An 18,684-nucleotide genomic window follows, 5' to 3' on the forward strand; every position below is an offset into this window, starting at 1 on the left:
GGTGATCTGCTGGTGCAGCCAAGGTGTGTGTCCAGGGTGCTCTCATCTATTTGCAGACTTCCGTGGATTTTGGACAAGGAGTAAGTTGAATGCTTTTGGACAAGCAGTAAGAAAGAACTCCCTTAAGGGCTTCACTGAAGGTGCTCATCACTGGAGGAACTTGCCCTGCTCCTATTGAACTGGATGTTATAAACTGCCACTCAAACAACACACTAGCCTAATCTTTGCCAAAATGTGATTCTTGCCAGAGTTCTGCCAGAAATTTTTGTCTTCCGTATTATTTCTCCTCTTATTTTGCTACTATGCATGATGACATTTTGTCAGGAGATGGAGATGCCTTTGCGTTAAGTTACAGTGTATACATTTCTTTAATAGTCCCTAAAGGTTGAATACACTATTCATACATTGCATTTTTCTGAGATTAAGAGAGCTATTAAATCTCCAGAGAAAATTAAATTGGGAATGAAGGAGAGAAAAGAAAAAGCATTCATGTTCACAAATGTGAGAATCTACATAATTTCCAATTATTCTATTCGCACATCCTTTGCATCCAATAGCTCTTCTTCTGAGGTAATTTTTTGGTGTGCCACAATTTAAATATTTCTCTTCTGTTAGCAGCAGATATAATAAGAAATTATAAAGAAGACAATTACATATTCAAGAAAAAGGAACTAAGTCCTAAGGAAATGTCCTTTGATTGTGTAAGCCCTCTATGCTGCACAGTCCAGAAGTTCTTCATATGTAATGTTCTTTTAAAGTGGAGGCTAATAAAAAATTAAATGCAATTAATTACATAACCATTGCTGTAGACCCCTATGAGGTTTTATCTTTTCAATATTAACTGAATTGGTTTTGCATCATACCCAAATTTTTCATGTTCATTGTACTGCAGATTTTTCTATTGATGACTCAGTACATAGTACTGTAAATGCAGTGCAGACTACCTGGACTCTGGCCAAATTTAGGCATTTCAAAAAAAGACAATCAGAAAAAATTGAAAAAAGCGAATAGAGATTTCCTGCAAAAGAGGAAGAGGAAAGGAAACTGTGCCTCGGTGTTCTGGTAAGGGTTGATCTATCCCAGTTCCCTTAGAGGCATCATAGACCTCTGTCCATGGAAAGCTCTGAAAATCTGAGTCTTAGATGCACAAATCATCCCAGTTCTGTGGAACTTTTAGTAAGAATGATACCCACAGATGTGTGAACCAGTTTGAGCTGCTTCCATGCAAAATGGCTTTACAGTGCATGTGACTGAGTGCTGGCACAGATTGCTCAGAGAGGCTGTGGAGTCTCCCTCAAGGGAGATATTCAGGAACCATCTGGACACAATCCTGTGCCATGTGCTCTAGGGTGACCCTGCTTGAGAAGGGAGGTTGGACCAGATGACCCCCTGTGGTCTCTTCCAACCTGACCCATTCTGAGATTCTGTGATTCTATGAGCTGGAGCTGTTCTTGGGAGGTGGACTCTGTGCAGTGTCTCAGCAGGCAGCAGTTGCCTTCAGTTTACTAACTGATTCTGAATCATTATCAAATGTAACTATACTTATTCACTGAAACTTTTATTATTTCAACATAAAAATAAATTACAGCACTGATGCATGTTGTGTTTTTTGTTTTTAATTTGCTTCCAAAAATAACCCATTAGAACTGGATACAGAAAATTTTAGAACAATTATGCAGGTTTCTATAGATTTCATTATGGGTATTTAGAAGAAATCCACATTTCAAAGACCACAAAACTATATTTACTATATTAACCCACAAACATTCAAACCTGCTAGAGGAGAATGGATAGAGTTAACAACAGTGGAATGTTACATAAAATTGAAAAAAACATAATTTTAAAGGGCAATTCAGCAAAGGCTGTCTTAGTGTCAGTACTGACATTATGTTGTCAAAACATAATAGACTCAGCAATGCCTACTTTCAAGAAAAATAGGCCAGGTGATGCACTGAACATGCAATGTTTTCATTACAACTACTCAGAGGGACTGTGAGGATCATATTAATATGTGTAATTATGACCCTTTTTGGATAAGATAATGATAAAGACCAGAGAACCATGGTAACAGGGTGTGTGAAGCATAAATGTTATGATAGTAACAATTTCCTCCTCTGTTAAACAGTGTAGGAGATACAGTGGAGAATGAAAAGCTTTGATTTTTAAAATAAAGTTCCAACATCAGACAAGAGTGATGGTCTCAAATTAATTTAGTCTGAACATTTTGCAACAATCTGTCCAATTCAAATCTGCTGACCAAACAACCAATCGCCCGAGGGTAATTTGCCAATGTAACATGAAGTGCTCACTTACAGGATCTACTTTGTTTTTCTACTAAGCTGAGTATATAGTTGATTCTGATTGTGCATCATATGAGGTCATAACCAGACTTGTGCATTGCACCTGTGTGAAATCCTGGTGCCATGACAAAGCAAATGGGAGCTTTATCATTAACAAGAATTTTGACTACAATCAGGGAGAAAAAAATTTGTCCCTTTTTTTCTGGAAGCTGTTCATATGTGGTTTATTTCTGCCTCTTAATAAAACAACAACACAGTCCATAAAAGAAGTGATGTTAGCATTGTTACCTGCAAGTTTTCAAACTTTACTCCAAAGCAGTTACAGTCATTCTGCCTGGTTCCCCCACAGTCAAAGGTCTCTGGACTTTCCAGGAGTTCAAGAAAGTCATATGTGTTTGTCCATAGCTTAAAGTCTACACAGTTAAATCAAATAATTTCAAGAAGCTGAGTCAGTATTTCAGCCAGCTCTTATTTCACCTCCATATATAATTATATAGCATTGATCATTAACAATATAGCACACATGAAAGGCTTTTGTCTCACACTGATGAAAAAAACCTTCTTCCTTTTCCTGCTTTATTCTGCCACCAAGAAATCTGTGTGGTTTAATACTTAAAGCAGTTGGCAGCATCTGGTGTGTAGTTTGTTTATTAAATTCAGAACAGCTGTATTACTAAGAGGAGTTGTCTTTTTCCTAAGAGGGAATAGGGAAAGAGTGTGTCCATTTATCATTAGCAAAAAAGATGTAAAGAATGTCGACTATTTATCTTAGATATATCGGAGGTCCATCTGTCAGCATTTCTGAAGATGTTTTAAAGTCAAATTTGCAGGGAAGACAAATCTACTCCCACTAAAACATAAATCAGTATGATTTTCTTCCATGAAAATAATGCAGAATATGTGGCTTTCAGTTCCAAGCATTGAGGAAGTTAGAAAGAAATTTGATTTCTCCAAAGTGGGAGGCTACAACTCTCCTTCTCTCACCTCCTGCAGCTCTTTTGTAGCTCTCCAGGGATCTCCTGAGCCCCCACGCAGATTGTCTGAGGCAGGGAGCCTCCTGGGTAAGCAAGTTGTCCCTGCCAACAATGGAGTTTGTTTTTCCAAGACGAATAGAAAGACACCTGAGGAATGAGTCAGGGCAGAGTGACTTCAACAGTGAGACCCAGCAGATATATATGACTGTGGGAGATGAACAATAAAACCAGGTGAGGGATGGCTGGAGCTGCTCACATCTGTCCGGCTCTTCTTTTCAACCTACTGCCTGTGAATTTTCAGTGTAGACTGATTGTAACTATCTACTCATGGACATAGCAAAGGCATAAATATTGCTTCTCAAGTCATCAGTGCTTTGGTAGTCTGCTGCAAAGTTTCTCTCTTCTCATTTTCCTGGTAGACTGTCTAATTCTGTATCTTTCAGAGTCTGAGGAAGAGCCTACTACCTAAAACAGATTTCTGTGTGTCAATAGTCCAGTCTTCATTTTTAAAAAGTTTTATTTAGGCACAAAAGTTGTTCACATGTCTCATAAAAATTACTCAGTTTCACTGTGCATCTAATGAGTTTTCTTCTCCAGCCTGAAAAGGGCACTCAGAGGAGACTTTGGAGTAAGTCCAAACTCCATTAATCCTCTAAGTTTCTTAGAGGTCTCCCAAGTTCCACTAAATACCCCAAATACCAGGTTACACATGGACAGTGCTCCTTTTCATCCCTCCTCTCCTCACTCCTCACCTCAAAGTATCATCCTGACCTTGAAAACCTTTCAAAATAAATACTTCATCATTTCAGCCAGTACATTAAAAAAAAACAACTTTTGCTTTCGTGTTTCCTGATGATAAATAATTCTAACTAATGCTTCCTGTATGCCACATGTCCTATCTGTCTCCAGTGTTAGCTATGACAATTTTCTTCTCCAGGCTGAACTGTCTTTTCTGTCATTTTTAGCTCACTGGATTTTCTATCTCTCTTCACCAGATTTCTGTGCCTTTGGTAGCAACTACAGCTTCTATTTTCAGACAGAGGAAGTAGCAATGGGGAGATTTGGTTAACTTATTTGGGAGGTTTCTATTGGGCTTCAACAAACCCCACCCTTAGCTTTTATTCTCTATACTAAGCATGCTTGTGTGGATATATGTTCTGGATTATCTGACATAAATCCTGCTGACTCTTTTTTCCATCTATAATTAGAGATTATAGATTATATTTTTTATATTTTTGGTTATTCATTCAGCTGTGGCAAAATTCCACTTCCTTCTTATAACTATAGCCTGAAATTTCTGTTTTGTTATTATCTGGTATGCTGATGAGCTAGGAGGCCAATGCCAAAGAACTTGTGGATTTTCTATAGCAAGGTAAACTGAATGGGCAACAGCTTCTGCAAACAATTCATATTGCTTCTGTAATTGATTCTTTGGGTATTTTTTTATTTCATTTTATTTTATTTTAATGTTGTGGGGTTCATTTCATTTACTTCACACATTGACTATATATACATTGTACACATGTAGTGTTACTACAGATAAATTTTTCAGTCCTTAGATCACAGAGAAGATTTTTAAGCAGTTGGTTGATCTTAGGGTTTTTTTTAAGAGCTACAGAGTGATGATCAATCTCAAAAATTTGCCCAAAGAGTAGTCAGAGGTCTTCAGATTTCAGCTTCATGCTATTAGTTGAGTTTGAGTCTTCAATAATATTTTGTAAATAATTTGTGAATATGTCAGTGTACTTTAGGGGGGAGAAGGGAGCATTTGCATTTCTGAAATATTCTGATGCATCTTTTCAACTTCTGCCTAATCTGAACACAAATCTGCAAATGAGGAATTCGCATTCAGATGTTCAGGGAAGTCAAACTAAATCAATTGATGGACATTTATATACAGACTCCCCCAGGTTAGTTTTTCTTGCTGATGAGCAACATCATTTAATTTCCACTAGCAATTTTGTTACATTTCTCAAATTCAAAGAAAGGGTATTGTTTATGTAGCTCAGATTTCTTGGTTTGGGTATCAATTGACATTTATACATGTTTGTTAAACTTTTATGACTCCAGACATATGAACATTGCTTGAAAGCATGCAAATTATTAGCTCTGGTTTTTATGCTATATTTCTAGACTAGTATTTAACATAGCTAAATGAGAATTTATAGGGATGATATATGAATGCAAACCAAGTTTAGAATAAAATTAGTTTTAGAAATGAGGTTGGGTTGAAAAGATATTATTAAACTTTAAACCTGCTTTTCTACTGATCTGGTTCTAACATTTCAACTGAATCTGGCACAACAAAAACCCAAAACTAGTTTATAGCTCATACCTAAAACTAAATAGTAGCTTCAAATTTGGGGGTTTCCAATCAAAATGAAAGTTAAAGAAAAATCCCAAGTTCTCCCATCTCCAAGCACTACTTACAAAGACAGAATATTTAGCAGCATATGGCGGTGTATGTGTGTATATATAGCAGTATATCAAGGCAGGGTTTGAACTTTTAAGGGAAAGATTCTTTATGGCTTTGTAACTTCAGAGAACTATTGTACCACAGAAATAGAAATAGAAAAATATATACAATTGTTTTGATACATTTGTGAAATAGGTTTCACAGAACCTGATATTTTTGGTGCAAAATGCCTTAAATCACTTTATGTAGGGCTAACGCAATTTATTTCTGTATATAGCCTTTTATAGTAAACACTTTGGATGCAACACTAGACTTTTCTTTCCACTGCAATGATAAACAGCCTTATGATTACTAACTATAACAGAGAGACAATGAAAGCTCTGCTTTACTAGCTGTGAATGCCCTTTCAGTCCACTTGTAGACTGAGAGCTTGGAAGCAAGAAGTGGTGACAGTGCCAAGAGCACCAAAACATTCTTGGTGGGCAATGCCTACCTTCTCTCAGTCCTCATGAAAATCAGCTGTGACTTAGAGCCTCAGACCATCCCACCAAGCACTTCAGGGAGCACCTTGTCTTTGTAGATCTCTAGTCAGTCAGCAGAGATGGGCACCTCCACACCTGGGAAAGGGCTTACCTCCCTTCCCAGCATAGGCTGCCTGGGATGACAAGGTTTGTCATGGAGAAATCTCACTTAAGTGCCTGGAGGTAGATGCCACTAGTGAGACAAGAGGTCCAAACTTCACCCAGACCTTCTCTGTGCTTCCTTTTTTTTTTGTTGGCCCAATGATGCCTCTTCTTCACACCAGGGCTGGAGTGAGTTGCCTGGAGAGGAATTCCACCTGGGGAAGTCACAGTACAATGACTTTGTTTCTGGGCCAAACCAACCCTGGTGTAACCAGACATACAACCAACATGCATTTGTTGTTCTGAATGCTGCCTGATACTGCTGTGTTTGTATTCTTACTTATAAGACATTGGAACCAGTCAAATATCCTAGATTCGAACAGGAAAGGAGACTACCTTCAATGCACATATGCAAAAGGAATGGAGCTCAAACAGGTCTTTTCTGAAATACCAGATGTCTTTGCAAGGCTGGTAAAGGCAGAGCACAGGGCTAAAACCAGCTCAGACAGTTAGCAAAGATTATGATGCACATAGCCAAAGGACAGGAAGAAAATTGATGCAGTGCCTCAAAGAGTGGGGAACTGAGATAAAAACACCCTTTGGGTTGAATCATTAATGCACTTAGTTGTTTGTCAGTCTCAGCCCTTACTGCATCAGTGAAAGGAAAACACACATCTAAGAGGTCAGTAGAGAAAGCAAGGTTAATACCCACAGGTTAATGCTGACAAGCCACTAACACACCTCTTAAAAAATAGCTGAGTGGTATGACAGAAATAACTCATTAAAAGCTGAACAATAATTAAGCACACTTCATCTGTATCCCACTCCATCTCTTGAGACTCCAAATGAGGAAATTATTTTTCCTTCCCCAGAATACTTCTTGGGGGGTTGGTACTTGAAATGTGGCAGAAACCAAAAGCCCTAGCTGTGAATCACCCATTTCAGTCCAATATTCTAGGCCTCCTGCTCTTGTTTTCCTTTTGCATTTCTGAGAAAGGCATATGCACATAGTGCATATGAGGATGCACATTTATGTATGCATATACACACATATATGTATCTCTACAAATACAACCACAGACCAATAAATTTCAAGCACATATGGTATAAGAGAGTATTCGAAAGGCTCCTTTTACCACAATACTTCACAAAAACTTAATGAGAAGAATCCCAGACAGGGAGCTGTGCTTTAAATATGTTTGTACCTTGTGTCTCTATAAGTGTTGATGAAATTTTCTGAAATAACTGGAAAACAGTGAGCCTGCAGAACTTAATTTGGCAACATCTGCTACTACTAGTAAGGAAGAGATAAAACCCAGAATTTTCCGGATAAAAACAGCAACCTAGATGGTATTTGGGGGCTTTACTGATACAAATTTCATTATTCCTTGGTTTCTATTTGTGCACAAAAAAAACACCCTGTAGAAGCTTACCAAGCTTTTCAGAACCCCTACTTCCTTCCTTTCAGGCTTCAATAATTGTTAAACTATGACTTTTCTACATTTATGGAAGTATGTTCTTTAAAAATTAGTTGGGTAAAATACTGGTGATCAAAACCATCATCCTAGTTGGTGGGGTTTTTTTAAAAAGTGAATTCATAATGCATGGAAAGTGGCTCTTACTTCTAATGATATCATCTGCCCCCCCTTAACTGAATTACAGCTTTATAATCATATTGCCACTGTCCATCACCCAAGAATGGCATGACACAATACCCAACGGATTACCCCTACAGCAATTGGGTCTTTTTCATTTCTTTCTTCTCCACATACTTTCCTCCAGGAAGTTTTGATTAGTAGAAATGCATTCAGATTTCCCTGTGGATAAAGAGAAGGGAAGTGTTTGACATTTTCCAGGCAATCTCAGACGGTGCTGCTCAGCCCATTGCTTTTCCATTTCCCCTCGAGTCTTTACTAAGTCCAGTGCACAACAGCTAATGTGCTTTTCACAAAACAATGATCAGTAATGTAAATACCATTTCTTCCCTCAAGATTTATAATGAATTCTGTGTTTCTTAAGTTGTTTCTCTCATAGTTTTTCATGTCAAAGATGATATTTGGAAATCACAGAACAGTTAAAACATAAACCGCTGTGTTTCTGTTCATTAGTGAGCAAAGTTTGACTGCAGGGATATTTTCTTGGCAGGGTTGTATTAACAGTCACTTAAATGCATATATACTTATATATGTAGAGCTGCACCTGCTTTTTTCATATACCTTTAAATTACTACCAGATAATGAATGTCCTTCTATTAAACTCATTTTCTGTATTGCATCTTCCTGAAATATAGAAGACCTTGCTGCTCAGCCGAGGCAATTTTGCCTGGTGCGATATTATGTTCATAGACAAAAGCATTTGAAAAAGTCATACATTTTATTTTCTGAATCAATACTTCTTTTGCTGCCTACTGAAAAGTCCTTTTTTCGTGCTTATAACACATCTAAGAGCTGGAATAGGATTGTAATATTCAGTAACAGACTGAGACAATACTTAGCATTCTTATTGATTAATTTTATTTGCCCTGCTTTTTGCCTGCAAACATTATCCACATAATGCTTTTCAGACAGATTTTACCTTGTTAGTTTCCCTGCTTCATAGTATACATATATTAATGAATATGTATTTCCATTGGTGACAGTGTAAGGCAAGTTATTTCTCTCATAGTGTTATTCTACTGTTTATTCATGTGTATATTTTAAATTTGCAATGGCTTGTTGGAAAGTCTAATTGATTGTCACTGACTACCAGCCAGAGTTTTCTTTTATTAAGACACCATTACATAAAATTCTGATCATTACATGAGAATTCACTTCTGATTGTTAGATCTAAATTATATTCTTTTCAAAATCACAGCAAACTCCTTATCAATGAATCTCCACTGAAACATTTTGTTAAAAATGTCAGAAGACACAGTTTTTCCAATTGTCTTCATAATAAGAAATAAATAGATTTTCCGAGTTAAACAAGAAGATATATTGACCTTTATATGAATCTTGCCATAATTGGCAAAGCATTAAAATATAGAACTCACAATTCACTAACTGTGTGCAGAGAGAGGAGTAGCTCAGCTAGAAAATACCAGATTGCTCATGAGGGAAGTCTTATTGATGCAACACACAAAGTCACTTGCAGACCATCTACTATAGGTATCCTATAGGTACTATAACTATAGGTATCTATAGGTTTCCTATAGGTACTATAACTACTGTGAGATGTAGTAGAGGGGGTCAAACTCTCTGCTTCCCAGTGCCATGAGCTTTCAACTGTCGACACAATCAACAAACAGAAACAGGGAAACACATTCTTTCCACCTGCTGTAACTACATATACTGTAAGTTGCTCTGACTTTTCTCTGTTGATGATGAAGGGTATTCTTGGTCTGGCATCAGAGCATAACAAGCTCTGTGACTGATTCATTGCCATCTTCAGCCTAGAAACCTTTCAATACATGCACAATGCCATAGGAGGTGGTTAGCATTCAGCCCGTTAATCCAAGTATTAAGATATAGGTGACCAGAAGTAGTTATTTTTGCTGAGGTAACTAAGCGTATGGATTAAGACTTCCCAATGTAAGTCATTAAAATTCAAAGTTTAGAAGTGTTCCAGCAACCTGGACAATGTAATTTATGCTGTGTGAGGACTATGCAATGGAGGATCAGAAACACCTTCCCCAGCCTCTCTGATCCTCCTCCCAGCGAAGCTAGTGAGAGTTTGCCATTGGCTCCAGTACCAGGAAAAGCACATCTAACAAGTTTGATACTAACCATTTACATCTGTGTTTATATCCTCAGCATCTATCTCTCAGACAACACTGGTGACACTTACTAGTGTCATAATTACAACAGAAATAAAGTGTGGGACTATCTTTTACACTGTTACTTAATATTCAGTACTGTATGTATGTATCTACTTGACACCTCAGTGAAGACTTTGACATGCCTTATTCATTCTAGTTATTTTTATGGTATTGGTTTTGTTAGATTGCTTTCCCATATAAAGAATAAAACTATAACTCTTCTGACTTAAAATTGTCCAATTCATTTTTATCCGAGTTTTGTTAAATCTAAATCATGTTCATCAGTTCTTCTCATTCCCATCACCCTTCACTCACACTAGGGAGGCAATGTATATTGGTGGTTTAAAAACAGGTATTTGATATTCTCTGATGGACTACAATAAATATCTGAAGTAAAATCCTGTCTCATGTCTTGTGGTTTCTTGGCTGCAAAATGAAAAGTGCTCTCTGCTGACCAGCAGTGTTAATCCTATGATTGTCAGCTTTTGGAGAATCATGAGGTTAAATGAATCTTTAAAATAACTTATGAGGACTTCATTCTACAGCATTCTTTTTTCAGCTGCATTTATGTTCCAGTCATATTCCCCTAAAATCTGTCAGAAAAGTGAGAAATATCATGGAAGTGTCCAAAGTCATGACATCTAAGGATAAATTTCAGGCAGGAGTCCTTTATTTACTCTTTTGCAAAAGGTAAGATCTTTATATATCTACACATAAAATACTTCTAAAAATTATACTTGATTGTTATTTTTACTTACTTATTAGTTGTAGTTCTAAGTCAATTATATTAGGAGCTAATGTAATGGCATTATTTTATTGATATAGTTCAATAGTTGAACACCTTTTTTTTTTTTTTTTTGGTATTAGACTGCCCATGATCCAAGAGTCTTAAAATTTAAATCAATCTTGGTGTCTAAGAAATGTGAGATCTGTAAAGTTAAAAGTCTCTTTCTCCTTTTTAGTTTGGCTTGTTCTAATTTATTCAGTGGAGTCTAAGATTTCATACTAGGTTTTCAAACTGTCATTACAGCCTCTTTAAAATTCTTCGGTTGATCTGGTTTCAAGTTTAAGGGGTTTGTTCAGATGCCTACATATTGCTTGAAACAGTATTAAACTTACATATTAAACCTACATATTAAACTTGAAACAGTTTAAGTTAGCCAAGGCATCTGCCCAGACCCAGCAGACATGACAGGACCTGCAGAGCTCCACATCCTTCCAGGCTGGCAATTAGTTGTCCAGATGGGATGGTCTCGTGAACCTTGAATGAAACTAAAGGCCTATGTTTAAGCAAGAGAACCAATTTCCTAAATTCAGATGAGCTGAATCCCACTCTAACCTGATAAAAACCTAGACTTGGGCAAACTAAATCTCACCCTAAGAAAGGGTTTAGTTGCTTAAATAGAGGCAATGTTGCCATTCTGGGTACGGCAGGGTTTGGTTCAGCTGCCTGTGTTTACATCTTCTAGTCCCACTGCCTTGGAATTTCTAGGATCTATTGAAGAGCACTGGACACTTTTGTGAGGTTCATTGAGTCATAGCTTGCATTCAGGATATGTGTGTAGCTGGCAAATGCACAGAGCAGCAGGAAATCCGTGGCTGCCTGGGATAGCAGCTGGAGCCAGTGCAGGGCACGCCGAGCATCTCCAGTGGCACTGCGGCGCCTGCCTCTGGTACCCACACCAGCTCTCCAAGACAGGGGAAGCCTGACACCTTCTGGGCGTGTCTAGTATTGAACGGGGAGAAACCAGCTCATTTCAAAAATGATTCTGTGAAGAAATTGTTTGGCTAAGTTTGGGAAATGTACTCCTTTCTTTAGAGTGAACCGCTGTGTTTCCCATCCTAAACCAAAAACTTGCAATTTCAAGAAGGAAAAAAAATGCTTTATGGTGTTCAGCCTCTAAAGAAGGCTGAAGAATGGTTTCCAGCTTCTAATAATTTTGTAGCATTCTTTAGCTTATTAACACAAAACAAACCTTACTGTGCATGTTTCCTGACAAGGTTAAAACAATCACTTGTCATAGAAGAGTTTAGTGACATCAACAATTTAAAATTCTAGTACTTTGAAGAGACATTACCTGAAGCAGTGCATAGAGTCTTCTGTGAATCATGGAAAATCTATCTGACAACTAATAACTTCTTTTAATTATTGTTCCTTTCCTGTGCACCTATGAGAAAATTCTGTTAATTAATAGTGTTTTGCTTTAAATCCTGCTGGAACAGAATGAAAATGTGAATTGCCAGAGATTTGATTCTGTTAAGTGTCAAAAATTTACCTGCCTATTCAAACAGCACTGAATCCTTTAGTCTAGAAATACTATCACAACTATTTTCTCTGCAAAACTTCTGATACTTGTTTCATGACTGTATGAAATATTGCAAGTCTATTTTGATTCTTTTGTCTCATCAGAATGCAAATAAAATTCAAAGAGAATGGAATGCGAGAAAGTATTTTTAAAAGTGAAAATACAACCATCAAACTGTTTGAAAACAACAGATGCTTTTATTTGAATGTCAAGTAAAGGTTCTGGTCGGTTCTATTACAATTTAGAGATGATATTTGAACACCAGCCTTAGCACTGAAATTATAGTGATATATTAAATTCTGAGGCTTTGCTGAATTTATTAGCAAATTTATCTCCTGGTGTAATACACTATTGAACCTAATATTACATTTGGATCTTTGGAATGCATATACATTTACCTGGATGTCTGGGTAGTGTTTATGGCAAACATTCATAAATCCAAACTGTTGAAGTTAATCCAGGGAAAACTGTGGCCTATGGAAATGTTTTCTGATGCATTGTTAAGCTCAGGCATACTAGAGAGGCATCAGATAGAGATTCACAGCTAATATAAAGAATGTGCAGGTGTTGAGTTCTTGCAATATAAGGTAAATGCAAAATACCTCCCCTGGGATTTGGATCTGCATGAAGAATGAAGTTGTCTTATTAAGAGAGGGATGATGGCCATTTTTGAGCAGCTTGTGTGATGGAGGATGCTCACTTCTGCCATCAGCTTCACCTGTCCAAGCCCAGCCCATGGAAGGGAGCAGAGGGCAGGGCAGCCCAAGCAGGCGGGAGCTCTGGGGACAGGGCAGTGAGGGAGCATGAGGGAGCAGAGGGGCTTGGAGAAGAGACCAGCCTACTGCAAGGAGACATCTTTGATACTTATAGTTACTTCAAATAAATTATTTTATGAGATAAGGAGTGTGGGAGAAAGAGGAGAGTAAAATTAAAGAAATCTGAGAGCTACCGAATAATGGAATTAAGAGGAAAGATTTGAGGTGAGTATCAGTAAAAATATCCTTAAAGTGAAACAGATAAAGATGCCTAGTCTGGCTCCTGATTTTAATTTTTGTGATGAAGTTTCTCTTTTTTCTGGTTAATGATTTTCTTCAATAATGCATTTATTTAGTTTTGATAGAGATATTAATTCAAAACAATCAATAAAATTATAAATAGAGGAACTTTTCACACACTCTTTATTAGACATTTAAAACTTTTGTCTTTCAACGGTAGCCCTGACTATACTTAAAACAGCAGAGTAGACACAATACAAATGGTTGTTACATGGGACAACTATTTGTGCTACCCAATTTATGAGGCTTCTTTAAAATACAGCCTACTTTCCCCCACTGGAATGAATATTAATGGATAAGTTAGAGGAAGGTGAAATAGATATTTCTGACAAGCAAGGCAGAAAGAACCAAAAGGACAAGGCAAGCAATGTGGAAGAGAGGAGGGAGACTGGAGAAGCCTCTAGAGGAACAAACAGAAGTGAAATCTCTGGGCACCTCTCAGCAGAAAACAGAACTGGGGCAATCCTGCACTGCAATGCAAATATGCTGGAAATTCAGATTGGATTTTTTCTTTCCCCAGCTGTTGTTCCCTGAAATATTTGAGGGACTCCTCCCTGAAACAATTGCAAAGATCCTAAACCATGCACCAGGCACAACTGAAAACTAAGGCATTCTGTTCCAGGGCAAGCAGCTCCACTACACATTCCATGAAATGTGGAAGGAAAAAAGTCTGACATTCCCTGGCTGCAAATTGAATTTACTGACACTTTTCAGGCAAAGGCAATATTCCAAGTAGTCATTTTGTTGCTCAATAAATTCCCATTGCCATTCACTTTGCTGTGTAAACCCTGCCCCTTCCTTGTGTCCAAATGAAATAAATCATGGGATATTAGAGAAAAGAAGAGAAAGCAATTTTGTGAAGTGCTACTAGAGATGTGTTTTCCAGATAAAAACCATACCAATATTGAGAGACTGACAGCAACTAAAGCAAAAATGAGCATGAGACAGGCTGTTGTGATGAGCTGACACAAATTCATCTGTCTGAATAACACAATTAAGTATACATCACAAAAACACAACTAACAATCCCCAGACCAAGCTAAAAAATTTAGATATAGGTAAGACTGAAATGAAAAGTACCATTTTTTCCCTCCCTTCTCAATTTTAAGTAGAAATATACCTTTTATCTTTATGTTTGTCTGTCCTAGTGCAGCCACCAGGGTATACTTTTTTCTTACCAGCAGATACACATAGTGTAAATAAGCCCTGAGCTCTGTAATCTCTCTCTATATGTGTCATGTCCCTCATCAAATATTTTTATTTAGGGGGTTGACTTAAAAACAAAAAATTCCATATTAAAACAAATGCTTTTTTTTTCCATATTAAAACAAATACTTTTGCAAAATCAATTTATCCTAAGATTACATGTGGAAAATGTTGGAGGAAAACAAGGGCTTTTCCTCCTGTTAAAAAATCCAGCTCCTTCTTTGCTCAGGAAGGATTGTGCTTTGCCTTCACAAGTGGTGTTTTTCAAAGCCCTGAGCTGAATTCTAAATCCGTGGGGTTTGGCAGGTGCACACACATCTGCAGGGGCAGCAGCCTTGCTGCAGCTCACCCGGGCTCTGTCCCCAGCCTTGGGGAGCACGTGTGGCCGCCTTGGGATGTGACACACATCCCAACAGCCCTGGAGCTGCTCTCAGCGCAGCTGTTGGTTCACAGCTGTATTTGTTTTGGTTCAGGGCAAATTTTGGAGTGAACTTTTAAAGGGGTTTTTTTAGGAAAGCAGATTCAATTGGTCCCTCCCCTTAACTGGTCTGGGAGAAAATACTTCTTTGGAGAAAAGTGGAAAAAAATTGTTTATTAAACAATATAATCTAAACAAACAATAAAACTCCTTGCTGCTCTAAAAGAGATGACAAACTCAGAAAATCTCTTGTTTGAGTTGCAGTTCAGCTCGCTCAGTCTCTGATCAGTCCCTCAGGCGCTGGAAATGTCACAGGCCAGGCCTGGCCCAGTGGGCCACAGGTGCAGCTGCCGGTGCTCTACGGGCGTTCAGTCCAGAGCAGGTTTGAACAGGTCCAAAGAAAAGGAGAAAAAACCAATACCACAGTCCAGGGAACTTTGCCTCAGCTAGCTAAAACTAACCAAAAGCAAAGGAGAGCTCTGTCCCACTGTCCATCCGCAGGCAGAACAGTCCAGGACCAGGAGTGTGGAGGAGTGACAGCAGTGTCTGAAAACAAACTGTGCACTTCTTCTCTCCCCCCTTCACTCTCTGGAACACGCCTTAAAGGTGCAAAACTTATTATTCAGCATAGACAGAACAAGAAAATTGTGGATAAAAGTATCATAGAGTCAGCCTAGGACTACAGCTCTGCCAGACAACTCTGCCAAGGGCACCAGTGAGAGCACAACGTGCCGGCAGGAGAGCACCTGCCAACCATGAACCCAGCTGTTGAAGTCAGTCCCAAGTAGATTTGATATGCCTCTGCAAGGGCTGAGCACAGCGGCTCTCCTGGCAATGCTCTGGCTGTCCTGACAGTGCCCTGGCTGTCCTGGCAGTGCCCTGGCTCTCATGGTAACACCCTGGCTCTTCTGGCAGTGCCCTGGCTCTCCTGGCAGTGCCCTGGCTCGCCTGGAATGCCCTGGCCCTGCATAGCCCACTGCAGCACCACGAGAAGAAGCAGCTCTCTGGCAAGGTCCCTCCATCCTCAGCAGCTACTGGCCACAGGATGGCAGCATGAAAGAGAGTGAAAAAAGTTGCCCATACAAACTGGGCTGGAGTTTGGAAGTCTCTGGTAAAAATGAAAAATAAACCCAGTGAAGAAGGTTTAATAAGCACTTCAGGCTCTATTTGGAATTGGTGGCACCTAGACCCAAGAAAGCCAGTCACCAGCCTCATTGCTGACAAGAACAGCTTCTGAGCATTTAACATGTTTAGCAGCTTTTCATTTCACTCAAGCAGAGGAGGCAACTGTGAAACTCTTACAGATACTTGAACAATAATGCCTCCACATAAATATGAAGCCACTGAAAGATGCTTTCAAGCAGAAGGCATGCAAGGGGGAAAAAATGAAAGAAATCTCAGGAGACCTTCTTCTAAGTCAGAAATTTTTTAAAAATCTGGTAAGAGACAGAATATACCAAACAGATGGCAGGCAAACAGGCCTGGAAGCAGCCTGGATGCAGCAATGAAATTGCCAGTGAAGGAAGCTGCAAGGGAGAATTTGTTGCTTTACCACTGAACATTTAAGCATTTGTCTCCCAGTCATAAATCCACATAAAACAACTCACCATTTTCAGAACAGACAGCTGAGCTCTCTGCTACACAGTCGCAGAAAATCAGGAGCCACAGAAGGAGATCCATGACAGGCAAAACAATGGTGCTGGAAAGAATCTTTTTTATCTAATCTGTGAGAAAGCCTGAGGACAGAGATAAGGCTAGAGACTCCATGACTGCTTCCTTTCTTCAGGCACTTGGAAGTGCTGCCAAGGGCAATAGCTGCAGTCCACCCATACTTTCTTTCCCACCTGCTTGTGAAGATGCTCCAGGGTTCATCAGTTTGTCAAGAGGCTAGAGAGAACAAGGCAGTGAGGGAGGAGATACAAACAGGGGTGGATTATGTGATGTGGAAGAGACCTCACTGCTTATTTGGTCTCTACTGAAAAGCTTGGTGTGTTGAGGTTTCTCACTCTCGCAGTCAGATTTACCAACTTTGTCACTATCCTTCAAAACCTATCTGTCCTGGTCCAAGGACAAATGAGACCTTTGAAGTGGGAACATGTGGCAATGGTAACATCATCACAAGTACAGACAGGATTTGTGAAGAAGATCAGGACCTGCTGATTCTGCAGTTTGGTGAATACCTGGAGCTTTCTTTTCATATTTCATCCATACCCTGTTGGTCATGGAGCATGGTTTTGGATTCATACAGTGCAATGGTTTATATGTTATCCTAATTTGTGCAGAGGTACTTTTGTTATCCATGGAAGAGAAGATGAATGCCCCTTCACAAGAAGAAGCTGGTGTGTAAAAATATGCACAGTACTGGTACCACTTTGTCTGGCCAGCCAGGTCTTGGAAAGCCTAGTTTCAGTAAAAAGCCCTGGATAATGAATATCTGCTGTCTCTCAGCTGCAGGAGCACTGAAGCAGAGCAGGATCATAGACACAGCTTTGTTCATAACCTGACTCAGTGCAGGCACCTGTGTGCAGGGTACATCACTGGCTGCATGCACTGCACAACAGGGCACAGCCAGTATTTCAGGAAAAAAATTTCCTTCCTGGTAGCTATCAGCCTACATGCCTAGTTCTGTAAGTGTGTACTTTCCCTACTAAATTTAACTGATAGTCTTTCAATCTGCTTCTTTTCCTTCTCTTTTCTGCCATCACAAGCATAGGCATGTTGAAAAATTAAAATTAAAATTTTACAGTAATAGTCATGAGACATGGTAGCTTTAATTCACTTCTTTTCTAAATCAGGACAAAATTGGAACAAATTCCATTTCAAGCATTTAGTTAAACAGACAGGAACGAGATTTAGTTTCATTCAGAAAACAGGGTCTCACTAATTCCTTAAGAATATTTCCATGAAAATAATTTTCACAAAAGCACAGGCCACGACTGACAGAGATGATGTGGCTTTCATCAGTTCACTGCAGTGTCAAAATTGCGGCACCTGATCTACTGAGTGGCTCAGAAAGAGGCATTAGCTGCCCACAGATCCAGTTCACCCAGATGAGAGAGCAATTAACTAGTGACCAGAGAGCATTCAACTCCTCAGAAAGATGATCCACTCAAAAGCCCTACATACAAAGCTGAAAGCTGCATGGGTCTAGCTAACAAAAAAGGCTAAGGGATGGTTTTGAGTACTTCTCCAGAGCTCAAACATCTCATTTATAGCTCCTGTGTGCATTTTCTCAGAAGAAAGCAGCAACTCAGAAGGAATTATTTTAGAGGGGGCAGGGGTGGTGATGATTACACCCATCTCAGCTTGAAGCCATTCAGCAGTGCACCTCCCATCTGTTAGCTAAGTGCCTTGAGTAAAAAGCACACAAAGACAGATGTGCTGATCCTTCATCTTTGCTCCCTGGGCTGGACTGGGTGGCTGTGTAATCAGGAATGTGAAGGGGAAATGTGAAGGGCAGAGGTGGTCCATGGGCACCAGCTGAGGTTATGCTTTGCACTGATTTGTAGGATTAAAATCCCAGGGTGCACTGGGCTCTGTGGAGATTTGGGATACTATGTTTTCATAATTCTTCCCATCAGTTTAGGCAT

Source organism: Ammospiza nelsoni, chromosome 2 (genome assembly GCF_027579445.1).
Source record: "Ammospiza nelsoni isolate bAmmNel1 chromosome 2, bAmmNel1.pri, whole genome shotgun sequence".
Classification (NCBI taxonomy): domain Eukaryota; kingdom Metazoa; phylum Chordata; class Aves; order Passeriformes; family Passerellidae; genus Ammospiza; species Ammospiza nelsoni.